Source organism: Lacerta agilis, chromosome 7 (genome assembly GCF_009819535.1).
Source record: "Lacerta agilis isolate rLacAgi1 chromosome 7, rLacAgi1.pri, whole genome shotgun sequence".
In the NCBI taxonomy this organism is placed as follows: domain Eukaryota; kingdom Metazoa; phylum Chordata; class Lepidosauria; order Squamata; family Lacertidae; genus Lacerta; species Lacerta agilis.
In genome coordinates this window covers 85,135,702-85,150,530 of record NC_046318.1, presented here as the reverse complement: position 1 = coordinate 85,150,530, position 14,829 = coordinate 85,135,702, and positions in this window count along the sequence as shown.

Genomic DNA, 14,829 nt, shown 5'->3' with positions numbered 1-14,829 from the left:
CTGTCCCACACAGGGATGGAACCTGCAAACTTGGCATTTTCAGTGCCACAGTCTAGCCAACCGAGCTATCCAGACAGACAGGCCAAGCCCGAGGTGTTATACGATAATGATGATGATATTTATTTATACCAAGGGTAGGCAACCTAAGGCCCAGGGGCTGGATGCGGCCCATTCGCCTTCTAAATGCGGCCCGCGGACGGTCTGGGAATCAGCGTGTTTTTACATGAGTAGAATGTGTCCTTTTATTTAAAATGCATCTCTGGGTTATTTGTGGGGCATAGGAGATCATTCATTATTATTTTTTTCAAAATATAGTCCGGCCCTCCACATGGTTTGAGGGACGGTGGACCGGCCCACTGCTGAAAAAGGTTGCGGACCCCTGATTTATACCCTGCACATTTCACTGGGTTTCCTTAAAAACTGGGGACCAGTTTACCTGCAATCTCACTTTGCCCCATAGCTGCCCTCTCCACCCCTCTGAGCTGCAGAACTGTTACCACAGCCACCTAACACCCCTTCCTCAATTGCAAGAAATCAGTATTTTAGAAGAAGAGAAGAAGAGTTTGGATTTGATATCCCGCTTTTCACTACCCGAAGGAGTCTCAAAGCGGCTAACATTCTCCTTTCCCTCTGTGAGGTGAGTGGGGCTGAGAGACTTCAGAGAAGTGTGACTAGCCCGAGGTCACCCAGCAGCTGCATGTGGAGGAGCGGAGACAGGAACCCGGTTCACCAGATTATGAGTCTATCACTCTTAACCACTACACCACACTGGCTCTCAGTGTGGAGACTCCAACTCTCTGGAACTCCCTGGCGATTGACACCTGGCAGGCGCCTTCATAGCACTCTTTGAGAGCCTGCTAAAAACATTTTTGTTTAGGTAATCCAATCAGACACGGAGAAATTACATGTCTTTTGACCCTTTTTTAGCCTATTGTTCTTTCTTATCCATTCCCCAGTGTTTTTAAATACCTTTGTTTAATTGTCTCTTAGTGGTAATCTTACTGGCATTCTTTATTTTAAAAAACAACTCTTTGAGGTTCTACTACAATAAAATGGTGAATGAATTTAGTTAAATACATTTTCACTTGGAAAAGTTTGCATTTCTTTCGCGGTGGGTGAGAGGGATGGTTCCACATCGGGCTGCACAAAGGAGGAGGTTTGGAAAGGTCCCTGTTGGGGCTTTTGGTTTTAACTGGAAAAGCCTCAAAACCTGTAACTAGCACTGTGTTTAATTGAGGTTTACCTCCTGGGTAAGTCAATACAGGATTGGAACTGGAAACTTAATCTTGGAAAGAAGTTGTCCCCCCAAAAGAAGACTTGCAAAATGAGTTAATGGAATATGCTGAAATGGCTAAATTAACTGGGAGAATAAGAAACCATGAAGACAATAAATTTCAGAAGGAATGCGAAATGTTCATTGCATATATAAAAAAGCAATGTATTCAAGTTAATACGTTAGCAGGATTTTAAAAATGCTTGTAATATAGATAGACAAGGTAGAAGAATGGGAAAGAAAAAACCATTAAAGTTTTTATGTAAGTTTGTAACATACAACAAAGGAACCAGGGAAGTCAAGGGATTTTGATAATCCCAAATTGTGGATCTAAAATGGAATGTAAATATAGTTGATATATGATTTTTGTTTTTTCCATAAGTGGTGTTTTGTTATTGTAAAAACCAATAAAAATATTATTATTATTATTATTATTAAGGAACTGGAAACTTTAAAAATCCACGCCTATGGGAGATGAATGGTTAGTCCATTTTTGGCCACTTTCACCGGTGTAATATACCATCTATACATCATTTTCATATAATTTCTTGATCTTCAAGTACCACTAGACATGATCAGCGCCAGAATTAGAGCAGTTTGGGTGGTTCCCCTGCACGAGGCGCCAAGCCGAGGGGGCACAAAACTGAGAAAACCCGTAACTGCGAAGATCATAAATTTTGGCCACGCACAGGGCACCATATCACGAAAGATTACCCAGAATGGCTGAGGCAACACAGTCAGATGGGCAGGGTACAAATAATAAAATTTATTTTGCTGTTCTTAAACCCCACTCACCCCTACCTGCTGTTGGTTTAACAAACTGACATAGATTTGAACCTGGGTCTGCGTTGGAGTCGAAACAAAATAAAAATAATTTCCTTCCGGTAGCACCTTAGAGACCAACTGAGTTTGTTCTTGGTATGAGCTTTCGTGTGCATGCACACTTCTTCAGATACGAAGATACGTATGCAATTTTTTAAATTTTTATTTTGTTTTGACTAGGGCAGACCAGCATGGCTAGCTACCTGTAATTCTTTAGAGTGTTGGGCTCACAGCCCTAATCTCTCACTGCATCCTTTAATTCACCTCACCTGCTCAGTTGACACACCCAATTGAGTCAATTTTCTTGTGGCGGCTACTGATTTGATCACCTTGCAAAGTATCTACTTACAACTGATGGCCCATTCTGAGGGTAGGGGGCTGCTCCCTCCGCCTGCCTCTGTGGGTCATTCAAGGAGAGCTGAGGGGGGGGCAGCCAAAATACAGTTATTGTTGTTTAGTCATTTAGTCATGTCCGACTCTTTGTGACCCAATGGACCAGAGCACGCCAAGCACTCCTGTCTTCCACTGCCTCCCGCAGTTTGGCCAAACTCATGCTAGTCCCTTCGAGAACACTGACCAACCATCTCATCCTCTGTCGTCCCCTTCTCCTTGTGCCCTCCATCTTTACCAACATCAGGGACTTTTCCAGGGAATCTTCTCTTCTCACGAGGTGGCCAAAGTATTGGAGCCTCAGTTTCAGGATCTGTCCTTCCAGTGATCACTCAGGGCTGATTTCTTTGAGAATGGATAGGTTTGATCTTCTTGCAGTCCATGGGACTCTCAAGAGTCTCCTCCAGCACCATAATTCAAAAGCATCGCCTTCTAAATCCGGCCCGCGGATGGTCCGGGAATCAGTGTGTTTTTACATGAGTAGAATGTGTCCTTTTATTTAAAATGCATCTCTGGGTTATTTGTGGGGCCTGCCTGGTGTTTTTACCTGAGTCGAATGTGTCCTTTTATTTAAAATGCATCTCTGGGTTATTTGTGGGGCCTGTCTGGTGTTTTTACATGAGTAGAATGTGTGCTTTTATTTAAAATGCATCTCTGGGTTATCTGTGGGGCATAGGAATTCATTCATATTTTTTTCAAAATATAGTCTGGCCCCCCACAAGGTCTGAGGGACAGTGGACCGACCCCCTGCTTTAAAAGTTTGCTGACCCCTGGCTTTAACTATACGGACCTTTGTCAGCAAGGTGATGTCTCTGCTTTTTAAGCTGCTGTCTAGGTTTGTCATTGCTTTTCTCCCAAGAAACAGGTATCTTTTAATTTTGTGACTGCTGTCACCATCTGCAGTGATCATGGAGCCCAAGAAAGTAAAATCTCTCACTGCCTCCATTTCTTCCCCTTCTATTTGCAAGGAGGTGATGGGACCAATACAGTTATAGTTTGGCATAATTTGGTGTGGCCTTGTATAAACCAGCCTTTCCCTCTGGATTTATTTGGCTCAATTGCTGTTGTTCAGTCGTTCTGTTGTGTCCGACTCTTCGTGACCCCATGGACCAGAGCATGCCAGGCACCCCTATCTTTCACTGCCTCCCGCAGTTTGGTCAGACTCATGCCAGTCCCTTCGAGAACACTGTCCCACCATCTCAACCTCTGTCGTCCCCTTCTCCTTGTGCCCTCCATCTTTCCCAACATCAGGGTCTTTTCTAGGGAGTCTTCTCTTCTCATGAGGTGGCCAAAGTACTGGAGCCTCAACTTCAGGATTTGTCCTTCTAGTGAGCACTCAGGGCTGATTTCTTTGAGAATGGCTAGGTTTGATCTTCTTGCAGTCCATGGGACTCTCAAGAGTCTCCTCCAGCACCAGAATTCAAAAGCATTAATTCTTCGGCGATCAGCCTTCTTGATGGTCCAGCTCTCACTTCCGTACATTACTACTGGGAAAACCATAGCTTTAACTATACGGACCTTTGTCGGCTCAATTACCACACTTGAATTTGGTCCAGGTGACCTACTTTTTCCAAAGATAAGAGGCCCAAACCTAATTCAACCTGAAATTTAATCAAACAAACCTTTCCCCCTTATCTTCTCTCTCTTCCTTCCATTGTCTCCATCCCTTTTGGATTTTAAGTTGCTAGTTTAACGAGGCCCTTTATTATTCTATATAATTTGGTTATTCTGGTTGTTGATGCTACACAAGCAAATGCATGACAATAGCCTTTTCTTCAGGGGACCTATAGAGATGATTTCCTTTCCTCTGGTCAAGCACAGAGTATTTCATTAGACCTTCTCTGACAGGGTGAAAGTCCAGATAGCCAAAGGCTGGCAACCTCCTACTGACCTCCCTGTTGGTGCCTGCTTTGCCCCAGCCATCAGCAGTCATTAGCCAGTCATTAGCAGCCCAGTTAGGAAATCCTCTTGCATAATTGCCATGGGGCATTTGCACAACAAAGGGAGCAACCAGGTTAAACCTCCACTGGTCTTCCTTCCTTTTTTGCTAACAGGGAGGTAGCCATGTTGGTCTGCCATTGTTCTTTAGTCGTGTCCGACTCTTCTTGACCCCATGGACCAGAGAACGCCAGACACTCCTGTCTTCTGGTCTGCCATAGTCAAAACAAAATAAAAAAAAATTCCTTCCAGTAGCACCTTAGAGATCAACTAAGTTTGTTCTTGGTATGAGCTTTCTTGTGCATGCACACTTCTTCAGATACACTGAAACAGAAGTCACCAGGCCCTTATACCGAGATAGTGACTTCTGTTTCAGTGTATCTGAAGAAGTGTGCATGCACACCAAAGCTCATACCAAGAACAAACTTACTTGGTCTCTAAGGTGCTACTGGAAGGATTTTTTTTTTTATTTTGTTCCTTTTTTGGGAAGAGGATAGAGCATGGGTAGGCAAACTAAGGCCTGGGGGCCGGATCCGGGCCAATCGCCTCCTCAATCTGGCCTGCGAACAGTCCAAGAATCAGCATGTTTTTACATGAGTAGAATGTGTCCTTTTATTTAAAATCCATCTCTGGGTTGTTTGTGGGGCATAGGAATTCGTTCATTTCCCCCCAAAAAATATAGTCCGCCCCCCCCCACAAGTTCTGAGGGACAGTGCACCAGCCCCCTGCTGAAAAAACATGGGTCTCCAGCTGTTTTTGCACTACAGTTCCAACTAGTCGAGCATTACACTCAGTACAAACATACAGAGGATGATTTTTCATTTTTGTAAAATCAGAACAATAATAGACTTCTCCTGCAGCAGGAATCCAAGTTTATTTGTCTTTTTAAAACGATACATCGGGGGGGGGGGTTAAATAATAATCTGGACTTTACAGCATTCTTAAGATTGGTTCTATATTGTAGTTCATCTTTAAACTATACCTGGGTACTGTATCTTTAAACTGATACTGCATAATTCAGCATCTATAGATGCAGTACTGCTCTTTGAATCACTAAATGGACCACAACTTGCTTTTCCTTTAAATACTACAAACAGTGTAAGTTAGGCATACAGAGAATTGGTCCACCTTGACCATGAAAATCTAGGTAAGCTGTCTTTGTTAGTTATATACTGTGTAAATTATGGATTTAGTTTGGTATAAACTGCATAACTAATGATCTCACGAAAGGGTATAATGTATACAAGCACTTATAAATATTATAAGATTTATTTCTAACGTAGGATTTCTTAACATTCCAGCTGAGGAAGAATTAGGGAAACAGGGCCTTGTCCTGGAGTTTAAAAACATTGCAACTGGAATTTGTTTCATACTTTAAACAACAAAAATAGAGGAAACAATTGTTTTTTGCCGTCCTGGCCTGAGTCCTTGCAACCTTTCTAATGGGTTTTGGGGTCTTCTGGGGAAGCCCTTCTCTCAGTCCTGCCCCCCCCCCACAGGCCTGCTTGGTGGGGTACTCAGGAGAGGGCCTTCTCAGGAACCCCCTCCCTGGAGAAACCAAACTGGCTCCATTCCTTGCTGTCCTCCTCCTGTTTTTGGTTGCAAAAGGCTATGTGAAACAGACTGCTTTTAATAAAAGGGCTGGTGCTGTGCTGCTTTTAAACAGGTTTTATATATGCACACAGTTTGAATTCAATCAATGTGCAATTGTTTTTTCTACTTTTTTAGCGATTCTCGTATTTATCTGTAAGCCGCCTCGAGTCCCATGGGGGGGGGAGGGGTATGAGTAAACATATAGCAACAACGCGGAGCTTTAAGAGTTGTGCAGAAGTAGGAGTTTTCAACAGGTGCTTCTTCTCACACCACTTAAGTTCCTTCAAAGCCCCTCCATTGCACAATCCTTAGAAACCAATATCACCTGTATCTTGTTATCCCTTATCAGCAATCTGCATCCTTATCCCTAGTGCATCATAACACCCTTATCAGCAGCACCCCCCACCCTTCCTGACTGAATTATTTTATCTTTATTGTGCATACATCAAAGGCATGTTGACCATGTCTTGATTATTGATCCCTCCTGATGAACCCATTATTATTTTATTATTTTATTTATATTATTTTATTATTTTAAGTTTATTGACCTCTCCGCCGAGACAAGTGGTCTTTCTGCTTTGCATGCCATTTTAAGTCAAAAATGGCATGCAAAATGGACTGCAAAAAGATCAAACTTATCCATCCTTAAAGAAATCAGCCCTGAGGGCTCAGTGGAAGGGCAGATCCTGAAGCTGAGGCTCCAGTACTTTGGCCACCTCGTGAGAAGAGAAGACTCCCTGGAAAAGACCCTGATGTTGGGGAAGATGGAGGGCACAAGGAGAAGGGGACGACAGAGGATGAGATGGTTGGGCAGTGTTCTCGAAGCGACTAGCATGAGTTTGGCCAAACTGTGGGAGGCAGTGGAGGATAGGGGTGCCTGGCGTGCTCTGGTCCAGGGGGTCACAAAGAGTCGGACACGACTGAATGACTGAACAACAACATGGCTTACCAGGACCATGCAATGTGCTGGCTCTCAGTGAGGAACTTGCAGCGGCTTAAGTGTTCCATGTTTGTTTTTGAAAAAGGCTAGCCTGGTACTGAGTTAAGCTGAGGTTTGACTTGGTACAAAGCAGGCCTAGGGCAGGGAGGGTGGCATGGAGAACTGCTTAGCCAAGGTCACCTTCCTCAATCTGGAGCACTTTTGCCTTCCCTTAACCAAGTGAAGTCTAAACAAAATAAAAAATAAAATAAAAATTCCTTCCAGTAGCACCTTAGAGACCAACTACAGTTTGTTCCTGGTATGAGCTTTCGTGTGCATGCACACTTCTTCAGATACACTGAAACAGAAGTCACAAGACCCTTAAGACAAGTCAAGTCTGCTAAAGATGGAGGCATCTGGGATTCTGAAGAATTTGCTGTGGGAGCACAGCCACCGTGGTTAGTAGCCATTGATGGCTTTATCATAGGAGCACAAGGAGAGCCCGCAGGATCAGGCCCATGGCCCATCTAGTCCAGCATCTCCCAGTGCCTGCTGGAAACAAGCAAGAATCCCTCCATGAATCTGCCCAGTCCTTTTTCAACGCCCTCTTAGTTGGTGGCCCTCACTGCCTCTTGTGGGAGGGAGTTCCGTAGTTTAACTCTACCGCTGAGGGAAGAGGGACTTGCTTCGCTTTGCCCCGAGCTGCGCTTGAGGCTCCATCACCGACTTTGCCAGCCTGCCAAACCGCCAGGTGGATTGGGCTCCGACTCCCAGCACACCTGGCGGGGCGCAGGTGAGCGGGAAAGCAGCACACCTGAGCTACCGCCCGTCCTCAGGCGCCGTCTAGTCCCGGCCAAGCGGCCCCGTTGTTGTTGTTGCTGCTGCTGCTATTACAGCCTAAGCACGCTTCCTCGGGAGTAAGCCCAACTCGGCTCTTCCACCCCAGGGCAGCAATGAGGTGGAAATGGCTCTTCCTGCAGTTGACCTCGAAGTCCGGCGCGCGTCTCGGCTAATCCACAGCGGCTCGCGGCGCCTCTCGACGGGGGTTCTTTGTCCCCCAATGCCCCTTCCCCGTCGGGGGTGTTGCTTGAGCCGGACTGATCCTGTGGATCCGAGGCCCGGGCGCCTCCGAGGGCCGCCTGCTCCCCGCCCCCGCCCCCGCCCCCGCCCGGCTATTATCTCACCTGTGTCAAGTGCCCTCGCCAGCCGTGGCCGAAGGGTCTGCCCCCATTACGTCGGTCAACGCCCCCCCCGGGCCCCCAGCGCATTTAAGGGCCGGGCAGAAACCACACGCTGCACCATCCATGCTGGTCACCCGGACTCTGGGAACCATCTGCGCCGCCCGTCCCCGCCAAGAACCGCTCCTCGTGCCCGACGTCGACATGGAGCCTCTCGACGCCCCGAGCCAACAGCCCCAGACGCCCCCCGAGACGCCGCCGACGCCGCCGACGCCGCCGCCCGCTCCAGCAGCAATCCCGGGTCCCGAGGCGCCCAGGCTCGCTCAAGGCCCGTCCGCCCCGTCGAGGGGGCGCAAGAAGAAAGCTTACAGTCGGCACTCGAAGCCTCCCTACAGCTACTTGGCGATGATTGCCTTGGTCATCCAGCGCTCCCCGGAGAAGCGGCTCCAGCTGCGGCAGGTGAGCGCACCTGCTGGGAAGCGAAACCGCTTGCTTGCTTGTTTGCTCCTTGCGCACGCGAGCACCGGGAGCCGTCGGGCCCGTCCAGCTGCCCAGAAAGAGGGTTGCCGGCTTGGACGCCGTTCCCTGTCGGGGTTCTCCTCCCGGAGCCCAGCGGGGCCCCCTTTATGAGTTTTGCTTTACCGGGAGCCCGCCGGTCCGAGAGGCTTTTCAGCCGTCGGGGGACGCAGCGCGTCGGACTGCCGTGAAAAGCAGTGGGGCGGCGGGGTGCGCGCCAAGTGGGTGGCTCGACAGAGCGGCCCTCGCGGGGCTTGGGGTGCCTCTTCTGCTGTGCGAGGAGGGGGGGCTTCCTTCGACGACGCCCTGCCTCAGGCCGGCAGCTGAAGTTAAAGCCCCTTTTCTCTTTCTCTCTTAGATTATAGCAGAGATCGAGGCCCTGTTCCCGATTTTTAGGGACAGCAGCTGCCAGAGGTGGAAGGAGTCGGTTCGACACAACCTCTCCTCCAACCCGTGTTTTCAACTCGTAAGTGTTAGTAATGCTATTAAAGTGTTGGTGATGATGATGATAATAATAATAATTAATGATAATAATAAATAATAATAAATAATGTAATGTGGCACAAGGCAAATGTTTTTAGGACCCACCTTAACCGTGTGGTTGCAAGTGGTTTTAAATGTGTTTGCAATGCTGTTTTTTGTGTGTGTGTGTGAAAGATTTTCTTGATTCACAAAAGTATGTGCAATGTCTCTCTCTTGTATTTTTTCCAAGTAACATTTTTACAAATCGGTTTCATTTGTTGAGACATTAGGAAGAAGGTGGGGGGGGGGCTCCGGGGACTATGTTTCTATTTTACTTAATGTATGTAGGGTTTGGTGTCAGCGTTGTTTGTGCAGGTTCTCTCTTGTTCACTTGTGTTCCTTGGGTGGTGAGAGGTTGGGGTTGGCGCCCTAGGGTGTGCTTGTTAAATTGTGGTTCAATGCAGTAATTCTGGGACCTGAGGTTGATGGGTGACTTGTAACAAATAGAAGACTGGACCTCGGACTGAGCCGAGCGTCCGGACGATAAATAAAAGTGTGAGAAGGGAGAGTGGGACTGGGAGGGATGTTGGGCAAAGTGGGTAGGGGGAGAGTTCAGAAGGAAGGGAGGATGCTCTGGAGGAAAAAAAGGGGGGAGGGAGGACCAGTTTCCTTAGAATTATTCCTTTTTTGCTCTCTCCGGCCTGCTGCCCCTCTTCTTCCTCCACCTGCATCCCAGGTGTTGGGGGCTGAAGGTGGGGATGGGGCCCTTCTGTTGTGCTCTCGGCTGGCTTGTTGGGGGCTTCCCAGTGGGGCAGCCTTCCAACTGCTGTGAGAACAGGAGGCTGCACCAGATGCTCTGATCCAGGTGCTGAAAAATCTCTCCTGGAGGCTTTGCACCTGTAGCAGACCACACTTCAGTTGCAGGGGGATTTGTAGTCCGAAACCCCTGCCAAGGCAACAAGAGGCTGAGGAAGGCTGTGGGGTGCAGGCATCCTGGGCAGAGAGAGAGATAGAGAGACCAGAGACCCAACTTGGTCATAGAAAGCAGTTTCATATCTTGGTTAAGGGGAGTCCTGCTGGTTCAAATGGTTCCAATTTGAATCCTGCTCTTCCTCCAAAAACAGCTCTGGTCCCCACAAGTTGCCAAAAAGCTGCACCCAGGATGCTGCCCATTTGGGGGGTTGGGAAAAGGTCTAGGGCTGTGAAGGCGGGAGGGGGGGGAGGGCAGGGAATGTGTGGAGAAGGAACAGTAGGATTTAAAGTGTTTCCCAACGGGTTTTTGTTTAGCTGCCTCCCCTCAGATGCTTTTGGACTACAAATCCCATCAGCAGATGGGAGTTTGCAGTTGTCCGAGGCCGTTTTACATTTCATATGGCAAATGTTCCCTCTCTCTCATCCCCTCAAGAGGTTTGAACTGAATGCTTGAGGAAAAGGTGCAGTTAGGTTGCTATTTCTGCAAGGGGGTGTATTTATATAGAGCAGGGGGTCCTCGGTTTTTCTACCTTTCCTCCCCCCCCCCCCCGCAGGTAAAAAGACTAGCACGCCTTGAGACTGCTGGAAATTACTGAGGTCACAAAATGGTGGCACAGGATCAGGGCCAGCCGCAAGATGGGGGCAGAGGTTTTGGCAACCCCTTCTACGATATCTAATTCAGGGTTTCCCAAACTTGGGTCTCCAGCTGTCTTTGGACTATATCTCCCATCATCCCTAGGTAGCAGGATCAGTGATTGAGGTTGATGGGAATTGTCCAAAAAAAAAAAGCTGGAAACCCAAGTTTGGGAAACCCTGAAATCCATCATTGGAAGTTGTTGGGTTGTTTGCCTTTCCTTGTGGCAAGGAGTTCCGCAGCCATGCTCCGCACTTTGAGAAACCCTGTGGTATCCACCCTTCGGGGAGTTGGGGGCAGCAGCGTCTTCTCCAAGCTGGTGCTCCAGGTGTATTGCCAGATCTTGTGAATGGGGCAGGTGGGAGTTGGGAGTTGCAAATGAGTGCCAGGTTAGGGAAGACTGAATTGGAGAACTGTAACCTTTGTTGCGGGGACCCAGGTGGCGCTGTGGGTTAAACCACAGAGCCTAGGGCTTGCCGATCAGAAGGTCTGCGGTTCGAATCCCTGCCACAGGGTGAGCTCCCGTTGCTCCGTCCCAGCTCCTGCCCACCTACCATTTCGAAAGCACATCAAAGTGCAAGTAGATAAATAGGTACTGCTCCATCGAGAAGGTAAACGGCGTTTCCGTGCGCTGCTCTGGTTTGCCAGAAGCGGCTTTGTCATGCTGGCCACATGACCCGGAAGCTGTCTGCGGACAAACGCCAGCTCCCTTGGCCTATAGAGCGAGATGAGCGCCGCAACCCCAGAGTCGGACACAACTGGACCTGATGGTCAGGGGCCCTTTACCTTTAGCTTTAACCTTTATTGCTTGAAATTGAGGTGGAAAAGTGGGGAAGTGGGGGGAGAGAGATATATCTCCTTATTAGGTTTGAGAAGTGTGTGTGTTGTTGTTGTTGTTAATTAACCTCTGAAATATTACAGGGTGTTCATGAGAAAAGCTTTTATTTTTTCTGTCCTGTTTCTCCAGTATTTGGTTTTCTAGGATGTCCATGAGTATCAGGGGAGGGGGAGAAAAACTTACTCTATCCACCTTCTAAATCCCATGTATAATTTTACAGACTTCAATCAATTCGCCTCTTCCTTGCTCTTTCTCTAAACTAAAATGTCCCAAAAGCTGCAACCTTTCTTTGTTAAGGGAAATGCTTCCAGGGGGCTGTATGTACGAGTGGGGCTCATTACTCGCAGAAAGATTATAGAAATTTCTGTGACTATTAAATTTTGTATACCCTCCTATACTCGCAGGTCTCAGGGCAGTTACAACATAAAATCACAATACAGTTTCGAGCTTTGTGATGAAGTCTCTCTGATCCTTCAGCTGCTGTTCCCTCATTGCAGGGGGTTGGGATGGATGACCTCAGGGTTCCCATCCACCTCTACCATTTGATGGTTCTATACCTCAACTCCCACCCCCTTACAGTGCCTCTTCACCCCACCCCGCTTTTGTTGCAGGAATTAAAAGACCCCTCGAAAATAAATGGCAAGAGGAACTACTGGTCTGTGGATGTCACCCTGATCCCCGCGGAAGCCTTGAAACTCCAAAACACGCCGATCTCCCGGCAGGACAAAGCGTGTTTCATCAAGGACTTGACCCCTTACGTGGTCCATGGCTCCCCTTACCCGCCTGCAGGCCTCCCCCGGAACCAGGCCCCCGAGCGCCGCCTGGGAAGCTCATTTCTCATGGACAACATCCTGCGGGCCTCCCCCTCGGACCCCGAAGCGAGAAGTAGAAGCCTTGAGACTTCGCCCTGCTCCCAGGCGTCCCTGGACTGTGGGGGCAACTTCTTCCCCAGCCCGGACCCCTCCTTGCCTTCCCCCCAGGAAGGTAGTTTGCTGGGTCTGGCAGCGCCCCCTGCCTTAGCCAGCCCCCTGCAGACCCCAGACTCCATGTGCGGTTCCCTTTTCACGTACCCCGCCTCGCCCTGGGGTCACCTGCCCAGGTGCTGCTGCAGCGCCATGGCCCCCCCTCTGGCAGGCCATGTCTCCTTCCAGGGACTGTTGACCTATGCGCCCCCCGCAGCCCTCCCCTGCCTCTCGTGCTGCCCCCGACCTCCCCCCCAGGCTACTTCCTGGGGGCCCTTGGCAGCCCCACCCAGCCCTCTGCCCCCACACCCCTTCCCCTACTTTCCCCCCTTCCTTTCCCCCCCTCCTTGCTGTGTTCACCATCAGACACAATCGCCCCCACCCCGCTAAAGGGACAGGCCATGCTCCCCTCGGAAAGGGTCTGGCCAGCTTCTTCCCCTTCGTTTCAACCAGAGTACTTGGAAAACATTGCATTTTATTCTGTATGAATTTTAAGGACCTTAATATGAGAAGGGGTGTATTTAATAAGAGCCGTGGTGGACACGTGCGCACCCCCCCTCAAAACTTTTATTATTTTTTTAGAAAGCCAGGCAGCTCTCTCCAGCAGGTCTCAAACTGCTGGAAGCATTTGGAACGTCCATGCAATGCTCGGGTCGATGGAACCACTGGGCTCAGCTGGCTCCATAAATATGTTTTTAATCTGTAAGCTGCCTGGAGTCCTGATCTGGACTCAAGAAAACTGTTATGTACAGCTTTGTTTGTAAAGAAAAACCTCAGGTATTTTGTAAAATGAATAAAATGGGGAGGGGAAGCCCCCCTCCCCCTGCAATAAAATAAGCGCTGTAACTGGACTTTCTTGGGTTGGTCCGTCGAGGGCCCCCCCCCCCCAAGTGAAGCTGCTTCTCTGGCCTTAAAAAAAAAGAAAAACTCCTTTCATTGATTCGAAATTCCATAAACTTTGGAGTAAATTTATTTGTTATTTAAATGATAATTGCAAAAATTTGAAGACACTAGCACGATTGAAATAAATCCTACAATGTGGATTATAAATAAAGATTAAAAAGTATGTGATTGGATTGAAATAAATTACCTGTTGTGGGGGGGGGAGGGAAGTCAAAAGCTCAGCAGAGCTAACTGTTGTATTGTTCCAGTTACAGGTAGGTAGCCGTGTTGGTCTGCCATAGTCAAAACAACAACAAAAAAATCCTTCCAGTAGCACCTTAGAGACCAACTAAGTTTGTTCTTGGTATGAGCTTTCATGTGCATGCATACTTCTTCAGATACACTGAAATAGAAGTCAAAAGGCCCTTATATATAGTGAGAGGGTGGGGAGGGGTATTACTCAGAAGGGTGGTGGGAATGGGTGATCAGCTGATAGGTGTGGAAAACCTGTTGACGACTTAACGACTGCAATTGGTCTTACAGGAAAAAGCAAGGGGTGAGATGACTTCTGTTTCAGTGTATCTGAAGAAGTGTGCATGCACACGAAAGCTCATACCAAGAACAAACACAGTTGGTCTCTAAGGTGCTACTGAAAAGAATTTTCTATTTTGTTCCTTCATTCTCTGTCCTTTTAAGCAGGGAGGTCAAGCTGCTTTTTAAAAAAAGTTTTAATCAGCACAAAACCACCAGACATTTTATTGTAATTATGACAAAAGTTTAATTGAGCTGCTTTTAATTCCCTGCTCATTCACAAAGTTGACAGCCAGCCTTTGCCAACCTGGAGGGGTGGGAGTGGGGGTGGAATCTGAAAATGTCTGGAAAGCCTCAGGTTGGCCAAGGCTGGCTTCCCAGGTGCCCTTGAGCCCTGTTCCTACCTGGAGGAAGGATGGCCGAAAGCTAAACTCCTTTTTCTCGCCCTCCCTGCCCCACCACGACCGTGGGGAGCTTCTGGGGTGACCAAGCTTCTCTTTGTGACCCCCCCCCCCACCATCCCAAACAGGACACCATGCCTGGTTTTGTGAAAAATCTATCCCTTTTGTTTCCTCTGACCTTTAAGCAGGGAGAGTGAGCCGCTTTTAACTTTTTATTTTACCTATTTTTCTGAGCATTTCCTGTCATTTTGGTGGCCCAGCTGTATTTGTTTGTGTTTAATTGCAAAGGAACGGGGCTCTTTATTTGGAGCTCAAGGTGTCGTGATGGGTACTTTCCCACTTCATCCTCACAACAACCCTGTGAGGTGGGTGAGGTTGAGAGGCAGGGACTGGCCCAAGGCCGCACCCAGCAAGCTTCATGGCCAAGTGGGGATTTGAACTCGGATCTCCCAGGCCCAAGTCCAACACTGACCACAATAACGCTTTGGTGCTCGTCCCTCAAGCTGGTGGCCATGTGA